This window comes from Oryx dammah, unplaced genomic scaffold (genome assembly GCF_014754425.2).
Source record: "Oryx dammah isolate SB20612 unplaced genomic scaffold, SCBI_Odam_1.1 HiC_scaffold_28, whole genome shotgun sequence".
NCBI classification, from domain to species: Eukaryota; Metazoa; Chordata; class Mammalia; order Artiodactyla; family Bovidae; genus Oryx; species Oryx dammah.
In genome coordinates, this window is record NW_024070212.1 from 93156969 (window position 1) to 93168502 (window position 11534).

The window sequence follows — 11534 nt, forward strand, 5'->3', positions numbered from 1 at the left end:
CTGGACTGGAAGAAACACAAGCTGGAATCAAGATTGCCAGGAGAAATATCAATAACCTCAGATATGCAGATGACACCACCCTTATGGCAGAAAGTGAAGAGGAGCTAAAAAGCCTCTTGATAAAAGTGAAAGAGGAGAGTGAAAAAATTGGCTTAAAGCTCAACATTCAGAAAACGAAGATCATGGCATCTGGTCCCATCACTTCATGGGAAATAGATGGGGAAACAGTAGAAACAAGAAGACTTTATTTTTGGGGGCTCCAAAATCACTGCAGATGGTGACTGCAGCCATGAAATTAAAAGACGCTTACTCCTTGGAAGAAAAGTTATGACCAACCTAGACAGTATATTCAAAAGCAGAGACATTACTTTGCCGACTAAGGTCTGTCTTGTCAAGGCTATAGTTTTTCCTGTGGTCATGTATGGATGTGAGAGTTGGACTGTGAAGAAGGCTGAGCGCCGAAGAATTGATGCTTTTGAACTGTGGTGTTGGAGAAGACTCTTGAGAGTCCCTTGGACTGCAAAGAGATCCAACCAGTCCATTCTGAAGGAGATCAGCCCTGGGATTTCTTTGGAAGGAATGATGCTAAAGCTGAAGCTCCAGTACTTTGGCCACCTCATACGAAGAGTTGACTCATTGGAAAAGACTCTGATGCTGGGAGGGATTGGGGGCAGGAGGAGAAGGGGACGACCAAGGATGAGATGGCTGGATGGCATCACGGACTCGATGGACGTGAGTCTGAGTGAACTCCGGGAGATGGTGATGGACCGGGAGGCCTGGTGTGCTGCGATTCATGGGGTCGCAAAGAGTCGGACACGACTGAGCGACTGAACTGAACTGAAATTCCATATGGATTTTATAATGAGTTTTTCTATTTATGAAAAAATGTTTGGATTTTGATAGGAACTGCATCAAATTGGTAGAGTACTCTGGGTAGTATTGTCATCTTAATAATATTGTCATCTTAATAGTATTAAGTCTTATAATTCATAAATATGGGGTATCTGTTCATTTATTTATGTATTTATTAATTCCTTTTAAAAATTCCTTTCAGTGATGTTCAGTGTACAAGATTGATTAAACTTATTTCTAAACATCTTATTCTTTTTTGATACTATTGTAAAGGGAATTATATTTTGATTTCCTTTTTAAACTGTTCATTGATAGTGTATAAAAATGCAGCTTGCTTATGTGTGTTAATTTTGTAACCTGCAACTTTGCTACATTGCTAAATTGATTTATGAACTCTAAAGTGTGTGTGATTGTAGAATTTTTAGTGTTTTGTACATATATCATCTATAGGCAGAGATAATTTTCTTCTTCCTTTCCAATTTGTATATCTTTTATTTCTGAAGTATTTAAAAAATTCTTTTCCATTACGGCTTTTTAAAATTGAAGTATAGTTGATTTATAATGCTGTGTTAGTTTCTGGTATACAGAACATTCTTTTTCATATTCTTTTCCATTATGCTTTACTACAGCATATTGAATATAGTTTGCTATACAATGGGATCTCATTGCTTCTCTATTCTAAATATAGTATTTTGCATCTGCTAGTTCCATACTCTCAATCCAACTCTTCCTTCTCCTTGCCAACCACAAGTCTGTTCTCTATGTCTGTGAGTTTGTTTCTCTTTCATAGATATGCTCATTTGTGTCATATTTTGGATTCCAAATATAAGTGATATCTTATGATATTTGCCTTTCTCTTTCTGACTTCTTTTAGTATGATAAGCTCTAGGTACACCCATGTAACTGCAAGTGATTTCATTATATTTTATGGCTAAATAATATTCTTGTGGGTATGTGTCTGTGTGTATGGCATATCTATTTATTGATTCATCTTTCGATGAACATTTAGGTTGTTTCCATGTGTAAGGCTATTATAAATAGTGCTGCTATGAACATAGGGATGCATGTATCTTTTCAGATTATAGTTTTGTCTGGACATATGCCTAGTAGTGGGGATTACTAAATCATATGGAACTATATTTTTTAGTTTTTTGAGTAACTCCTATGCTATTCTCCATAGTGACTACACTAATTTACATTCTCACCATCAGTTTACAAAGGTTCCTTTTTATTCATACCCTCTCCAGAATTTATCTTTTGTAGGTTTTTTAATGATGGTCATTCTCCCCAAAGTAAGATAATATCTCATAGTTTTGATTTGTATTTCTCTAAAAATTAGTGCTGTTGAACATCTTTTCATCTACCTATTGGCCACCTATATGCCTTTTTCAAATAAATGTCTATTTACATCTTCTGCCCATTTTTAAATATAATTGGTTTTTCTTAGAGTTGTATGTTGTTCAGTTGCTAAGTCGTGTCCAACTCTTTACAAGCCCATGGACTGCAGCACTCAAGCTTCCCTGTCCTTCACTATCTCCCTGAGTTTGCCTTTGTTGGTTGCATTATTTGCAAATATTTTCTCCTAGACCATATGTTGTCTTTCTGTTTTGTTTATGGTTTCCTTTGCTGTGTAAAATATTTGTGAAGTTTTATAGTACACCTAGGAATCAGGTAGAGTTAGTCCTCCAACATTATTGTTCTCTTCAAAATTATTTTTACTTTTCTAGGAGCTTTGTATTTTCATTCAAATTACAGAATCAAGTTGTTAGTTTCTAACAAAGGGTACCCTCTAGGCATTTGAATGTGATTCTGTTGACTCCATTAATCAATTTGAGAAGATTAAAATCTTAGTGTTACTGACTTTTCTAATCCATGAGTCTATTACACTATATCTCTCCATTTATTTTTAAAACTTATTGCCAATGTTTGTGGTTTGAAATGTATAACTTGTGAACATATTTTGTTAAGTTCATCAGTAAGTAATTTATGACACCAAAAAGTAACTTCCTTTCTAATGTCTGTGCCTTTTATTTCTTTTTATTGCTTATTTCACTCATTAGGATAACCAACACAACATTGAATAGAAGTGGTGAGAATGTACATCCTTGCCATGCTCCTGATCTGATGGAGGAAAACACTGAGTCTAATCATTACAAATGAGGTTAGTCATAATTTTTGCATAGTTGCCCTGTGGAGGTTAAAGACGTCCATTTTATTATTACTTTTTATAATGCATGGGTATCTACAAATGCTTTTTCTACATCTGTTGAGATGATTACATGAGTTTTCTCCTGAATTTTGCTAACATAGTGAATTAAAGTGATTGACCTTTGAATGTTAAACCAACCTTGCATTTCTGTGCTAAACTTTACTTCCTCAGGCTATATTATATATTAGTGAATTCTAACTGTGAATATTTTGAAAGGAAGTGTTTTATCCATGTTTATGAGAGATACTCAATAACTTTATTTTCTTTTGATACCCAGTTTTGGTATCAGGGTAATGCTTATGTCATAAAATCAACTGGAAAGTATTTCTACTGTTTTCTGAAAGAGTTTGTGCAGGTTAGCATTATGAAGATTTATGAAGTCCTTAAACTTTATGAAGTCAAATCATTGAGGTCATTTGGAACCAGAGTTACCTTAGCATTAAAGTTTTAAACTAAGAATTTAATTTCCTTAATAGGTAAAACACTATGCAACTCATCAAAGTTATATTTCTTCTTGATTCAATTTTGTTAATTTGTTTATCTGTTATTGCCAAGAAGAAATGTGTACTTTTCATTCAGGTTCTTGGATTTATTAAGATAAATTTGTTCATAATTTTTGTTTTATCCTTTAAAAATCTATAGTGGTTAATTTTTGTATTATCTATTTATTGATCAACCTAGCTAAAAGGTTTATGAATATTTTTTAACCTGTTCAAAGGCCAGCTTTTGGTATCTTCTAGCAAGGATATTCTTGAAAATAATCACATTGCTATTATCTCACACAGGAAATTTAACATTGATACATTCATAATGTCCAACATACAGTCCATATTAAAATTTCCCTAGTTGTCCAAAAATGTTCTTTAAAGTTGTCTTTAATTCAATCAAGGATCCAAGACATGACCATGCATGTTGCTGCATATATCATCTCTTTAGTCACTGTAAATCTATTTTTTCTTTGATATCACTGATATTTTTAAAGGGTTGAGCCATAGAATATCTCACAATCTGTTTATTGTCTGATTGCTTTTCAAAATTAGACTCTGGTTAAACATTTTGGGCAAGAAATTTCATAAGTAATATTATGTATACAATACATAAGTAGCACTGTGCACAAATAACAGAAAAGAAGAGATGTGAAAGGCAAAGGAGAAAAGGAAAGATATACCCCTCTGAATACAGAGTTCTAGAGAATAGCAAGGAGAGATAAGAAAGCCTTCCTAAGTGAACAATGCAAAGAAATAGAGGAAAACAATAGAATGGGGAAAACTAGATCTCTTCAAGAAAATTAGAGATACCAAGGGAACATTTCATACAAAGATGGGCGCAATAAAGGACAAAATGTTATGGACCCAACAGAAGCAGCAGATATTAAGAAGAGGTGGCAAAAATACACAGAAGAGCTATACAAAAAAGATCCTATTGACCCAGACAAACATGATGGTGTGATCACTCTCCTAAAGCCAGCCATCCTGGAGGGTGAAGTCTAGTAGGCCTTAGGAAGCATCACTATAAACAAAGCTAGTGGAGGTGATGGAATTCCAGCTGAGTTATTTCAAATCCTAAAAGATGATGCTGTTCCAGTGTTGCACTCAGTATGCCCCCAAATTTGGAACATGCATCAGTGACAACAGGACTGGAAAAGGTCAGTTTTCACTCCAGTCCCAAAGAAAGGCAAGGACAAAGAATGTTCAAACTATCACAAAATTGCACTCATCTCACATACTAGCAAGGTAATGCTCAAAATTCTCCAAGTGAGGCTTCAATAGTACGTGAATCGAGAACTTCTAGATTTTCAAGCTGGATTTAGAAAAGGCAGAGGAACCAGAGAACAAATTGCCAACATCCGTTGGATCATAGAAAAAGCAAAGGAATTTCAGAAGAATATCTACTTCCACTTCACTGACTATGCTAAAGCCTTAGACTGTGTGGATCACAACAAACTGTGGGAAATTCTTTAAGAAATGAGAATACTAGGTCACCTTACCTCTCTCCAGAGAAATCTGTATGCAGGTAAAGAAGCAACAGTTAGAACAGGAAACAGAACAATGTACTGGTTCAAAACTGGGAAAGGAGTATGTCAAGGCTGTATATTGTCACTGTGCTTATTTAATTTATATGCAGAGTACATCATGAGAAATGCCAGGCTGGATGAAGCACAAGCTGGAATCAAGATTGCAGGGAGAAATATCAACAATCTCATATACGCAGATAATACCACGCTAATGGCAGAAAGTGAAAGGAACTAAACAGCCTCTTGATGAAAGGAAAGAAGAAAGTGAAAAGCTGGCTTAAAAGTCGGCATTCAAAAAACCAAGATCATGGCATCCAGTCTTAGCATTTCACGTCAAATAGATGGAGAAAAAGTGTGAACAATGACAGATTTTTCTTGGCTCCAAAATCACTGTAGACAGTGGCTGCAGCCATGAAATTAAAAGATGCTTGCTCCTTGGGAGAAAAGCTATGACAAACCCAGACAGCATATGAAAAAGCAGAGATATCACTTTGTCGACAAAAGTCCATGTAGTCCAAACTAGGGTTTTCTCAGTAGTCATGTACAGACTGAGAGTTGGACCATAAAGAAGGCTGAGTGCCAAAGAATTGATGCTTTCAAATTGTGGTGCTGGAGAAGACTCTTGAGAGTTCCTTGGACAGCAAGGAGATCAAACCAGTCAATCCTAAAGGAAATCAACCCTGAATGTTTATTAGAAAGATTGATGATGAAGCTGATGCTCCAATACTTTGGCCACCTGATGCGAACAACTGACTCATTGGAAAAGACCCTGATGCTGGGAAAGATTGAAGGCAGGAGGAGAAGGGGATGACAGAGGATGAGATGGTTTGATGGCATCATCAACTCAATGGACGTGAGTTTGAGCAAGCTCTGGGAGATAATGAAGGACAGGGAAGCCTGGCATGCTGAGGTCCATTGGGTCTCCAAGAGTCAGACACAACTGAGTGAACAACAATTGTGTTTGTCCCCTGTATCTTATCAGGAGATGCTTTAATATCATTTCATTCCATTAGAGTCATGCCTAGTTTGATCATTAATTAAAGTGATGTTCAAGAGATCTCCATTATAATTATACGATTCCCTTTTGTGATTAATAAGCAATCTTAAGGGTGATCTTGGAGATCATATAAATGATGCCAGAAACTCGGCCTCTGCGCACTTGTGCTAAATCAAATCTTGGAGACAGAGTTTTGGGGTAGCTCAGATGGTAAAGAATCTCCCTGCAATGTGGGAGACCCAGGATCAGTCCCTGGGTTGGAAAGATTCCCCTGGAGAAGGGAATGGCAACTCACACCATTATTCTTACTTGGATAATTCCATGGACAGAGGAGCCTGGCTGGCTAAAGTGCCTGGGTCGCAAAGAGTTGGACACAATTGAGTGACTAACATTTACTTTATAAAAGAATAGCTTTAGTTCATTGTCAGGCCGAAGAGAATACCGACTCATGCCCTGAAAAACTATGAGTCCCCACCTGGGAGGATTCTGAAGAAGTTTTATAGCAATGGTTCAAGGCCAGGATTGCTGATAAGGATTAGGGTGTGTACAGGGTCTGCACTCCTTTGATATGATTTCAGGTAGTCTCTTGATGAGTTTCTCTACTTCCTTTAATCTTAGGTGTTCTTAGGTGGGGTTCTCAAGGCAAGAATACTGAAGTGGCTTGCCATTCCCTTCTCCAGTGGACCACATTCTGTCAGTCCTCTCCACCATGACCCGCCCATCTTGGGTTGCCCCATAGGCATATGGATCACAGTAAACTGTGGAAAATTCTGAAAGAGATGGGAATACCAGACCACCTGACCTGCCTCTTGAGAAACCTGTATGCAGGTCAGGAAGCAACAGTTAGAACTGGACATGGGACAACAGACTGGTTCCACATAGGAAAAGGAGTATGTCAAGGCTGTATATTGTCACCCTGTTTATTTAACTTCTATGCAGAGTACATCATGAGAAACGCTGGGCTGGAAGAAACACAAGCTGGAATCAAGATTTCCCGGGAGAAATGTCAATAACCTCAGATATACAGATGACACGACCCTTATGGCAGAAAGTGAAGAGGAACTAAAAAGCCTCTTGATGAAAGTGAAAGTGGAGAGTGAAAAAGTTGGCTTAAAGCTCAACATTCAGAAAACGAAGATCATGGCATCTGGTCCCATCACTTCATGGGAAATAGATGGGGAAACAGTAGAAACAGTGTCAGATTTTATTTTTTTTGGGCTCCAAAATCACTGCAGATGGTGACTGCAGCCATGAAATTAAAAGACGCTTACTCCTTGGAAGAAAAGTTATGACCAACCTAGATAGTATATTCAAAAGCAGAGACATTATTTCGCTGACTAAGGTCTGTCTAGTCAAGGCTATGGTTTTTCCTGTGGTCATGTATGGATGTGAGAGTTGGACTGTGAAGAAGGCTGAGCACCAAAGAATTGATGCTTTTGAACTGTGGTGTTGGAGAAGACTCTTGAGAGTCCCTTGGACTGCAAGGAGATCCAACCAGTCCATTCTGAAGGAGATCAGCCCTGGGATTTCTTTGGAAGGAACGATGCTAAAGCTGAAGCTCCAGTACTTTGGCCACCTCATGCAAAGAGTTGACTCATTGGAAAAGACTCTGATGCTGGGAGGGATTGGGGGCAGGAAGAGAAGGGGATGACCGAGGATGAGATGGCTGGATGGCATCACGGACTCGATGGACGTGAGTCTGAGTGAACTCCGGGAGATGGTGATGGACAGGGAGGCCTGGTGTGCTACGATTCATGGGGTTGCAAAGAGTTGGACACGACTGAGCGACTGAACTGAACTGAACTGTTCTTAGGTGTTCTTCTCTTGAGTAAAGAATTTTCCCTTTGTTGAGTGTTGAGAGTTTTTGTCTAGAATCAAGATTGCTGGGAAAGTATCAACAATCTCAGAGATACAGATGATACCATTCTTAGGGCAGAAAGCAAAGAGGAACTAAAGAGCCTCTTGATGAGGGTGAAAGAGGAGAATGAAAAAGCTGGCTTAAAACTCAACATTCATAAAACTAAAATCATGGCATCTAGTCCCATCACTTCATGGCAAATAGAAGTGGAAAAGTGGAAACAGTGGCAGATTTTATATTCTTGGGTTCCAAAATTATTGCTGACAGTGATTGCAGCCATGAAATTAAAAGACACTTGCTCCTTGGAAGGAAAGCTATGACAAACCTTTGTTATTCAGTTGCTCAGTGGTGTCTGATTCTTTATGATCCCATGGACTGCAGCATACCAGGTTTCCTATCCTTCACTATGTCCCAGACTTTGCTCAAACTCATGTCCATTGAGTCAATGATGCCATCCAATCATCTCATCCTCTGTAACCTCCTTCTCCTCCTGCCCTTAGTCTTTCCCAACATCAGGGCCTTTTCCAATGAGTTGGCTCTTTGCATCAAAGTACTGATGATGGTCAAAGTATTGGAGCTTCAGCTTCAGCATCAGGTCTTCCAATGAATATTCAGGGTTGATTTCCTTTAGGATTCACTGGTTTGATCTCCTTGCTGTCCAAGGGACTCTCTAGAGTCTTCTCCAGCACCACAGTTCGAAAGCATCAGTTCCTTGGTGCTCAGCCTTCGTTATGGTCCAACTCTTTCATCCGTGCATGACTGTTGGGAACACCATAGCTTGGACTATATGGACTTTTGTCAGCAAAGTGATGTCTCTGCTTTTAACATGCTATCTAGGTTTGTCACAGCTTTTCTCCCAAGAAGCAAGCATCTTTTAACTTCATGGCTGCAGTCACCATCTGCAGTGATTTTGGAGCCCAAGAAAATAAAATCTGTAACTGTTTCCATTTTTACCCCATCTATTTGCCATGAAGTAATGGGATCATACCTAGGGTCTCCTGCATTGCATGCAGATTCTTTATAGATGCAAGTGGTTAAGAACCCACTTGCCAATGTAGGAGATATGAGATGTGGGTTTGATCCTTGAATCAGGAAGATTCCCTGGAGAAGGGCATGGCAACCCACTTCAGTATTCATGCCCAGAGAATCCCATGGACAGAGGAGCCTGGCGGGCTACAATCTTTAGGGTTGCAAAGAGTCAGACATGACAAGTGACTTAGCACGTATGCACGCACAAGCCATCAGGAAGCCCATGACAAACCTAGACAGCATATTAAAAAGCAGAGATATCACTTTTCTGAAAAAGATCCATATAGTCAAATCTACGGTTTTTCCAGTAGTCATGTATGGATGTGAGAGTTGGACCATGAAGAAGGCTGAATGCCGAAGAATTGATGCTTTTGAACTGTGGTGTTGGAGAAGACTCTTGAGAGTCCCTAGGACAGCAAGGAGATCAAACCAGTGAATCCTAAAGGAAATCAACCCTGAATATTCATTGGAAGGCCTGATGCTACAGCTGAAGCTCCAATACTTTGGCCACTTGATGGGAAGTGCCCACTTACTGGAAAAGATCTTAATGCTGGGAAAGATTGAGGGCAGGAGGAGAAGAGGTGACAGAGGATGAGATGATTGGATGGCTTCACCAACTCAGTCATCGTGTGTTTGATCAAACTCCTGGAAATAGTGAAGGACAGGGAAACCTGGCATTCTGCAGTCCATTGGGTTTCAAAGAGCCAGACAGGACTTAGCAACTGAACAATAACAACAGAGAGGTCAAAGATATTATATTGTGTATCCCTTGATGTAGCATCAGGACAATGCCCCCAAGGCTGCACTATTATTTCTGCTTCTCCCTTATTTCTGTATCCCCCTCCCTTGTCTAATTAGCAACTGTTCAATCTGCCCTTTGGAACTCAGCAAGGATCATGAATGCTGGAGTCATTTGTCTAAAAGAAACAAGGAATGTGCCCAGCACTGGGACTGCTGAGTTGTATAGCAATTCTATTCCCGGTTTTTAAGGAATCTCTACACTGTTCTCGATAATGTCTGTACCAGTTTGCATTACCACCAACAGTCCATACCCTCTCCATCATTTGTTTGTAGACTTGTTGTTGATGGCCATTCTGACCAGTATGAGATAATGCCTCATTATCATTTTGATTTGCATTTGATTTTTATTTCTCATTGCAGCACTATTTACAATAGCTAGGACATGAAAGCAACCTAAATGTCCATCAGCAGATGAGTGGATAAGGAAGTTGTGGTATATATACACAATGAAATATTGCGTGTGCTTTTTGACCAAAGATAAGAAATTACATATTCAAGAAGTTCAATATGTTCCAAGAAGGATAAATGAATGTCATCCATAGCAAAACACATTATGATTAAGCTGTGCATGTCTAATTACTCGGTCATGTCTGACTCTTTGCAAATCCATGGACTATAGCCTGCCAGGCTCTTCAGCCCATGGGATTTTCCCAGCAAGAATACTGGAGTGGATTGCCATTTCCTCCTCTAGGGGATCTTCCTGACCCACGAGTCAAACCCATGTCTACTGGCGTCTCCTTCATTGCAGACAGATTCTTTACCAGCTGAGCTACCAGGGAAGCCATGGAATATTACTCAGCTATAAAAAGGAACACATTTGAGTTTGTTCTAACGAGGTGGATGAACCTGGAGCCTATTACACAGAGTGAAGTAAGTCAGAAAGAGAAACACAATACTGTATATTAATGCATATGTATGGGATTTAGAAAGATGGTACCTATAATCCTACATTCAGGGCAGCCAAGGAGGCACAGTCATAAAGAACAGACTTTTGGAATCAGTGCGAGAAGGCGAGGGTGGGATGATTTGAGAGAGTAACTCTGAAACATGTACATTACCATATGTGAAATAGATGACTAGTGGCAGTTTGATGCATGAAGCATAGCACCCAAACCAGTGCTCTGGGACAACCCAGAGGGATAGGGAGGGGAGGGAGGTGTGAGCGGGGTTCAGGCTGGGGGGACACATGTATACCTGTGACTGATTCATGTTGATGTATAGCAAAAACCATCACAATATTGTAATTATCCTCCAATTAAAATTAATTAATTAATTTAAAAAAAAAAAGAAACAGGGACACGGGAAGGTTTCCGTGCCCAGGAGTCTCACAGGGTCCTGCTTGGTTTCATAAGTATCTTGTTACCCAGCAAACTTTCACATAGTGATTTCTAGCTAAGTACTATTACACTGATGATTACAAAATAGCATTTCTTAACTCTCTCCTTCATTCTTCAACACGTATTTACAGGGTGTCTACCATGTTCTAGGCACTATGGTAGGAATTAGGGATAGTGAGGTAACCAAAAGAAATGCATTTCCTCATTCACATTGAGAGAAATAAAGCACTTCAAAACTAAATAACATATCCTATTTAGACTCATCATTATCTTTGTATCAAGTAAAGGCACAGACACATTCTGGGTTTTGATTTTGTCTTTTTTGTCCCTTTCTTTTTGAAAAAGATTTTATATATAATACATCCACCATAATATTCACCCTTTTAATAAAATGAATGGTTCAGTGATTTTGGCATTTTTACCAAATTGTGTAGCTA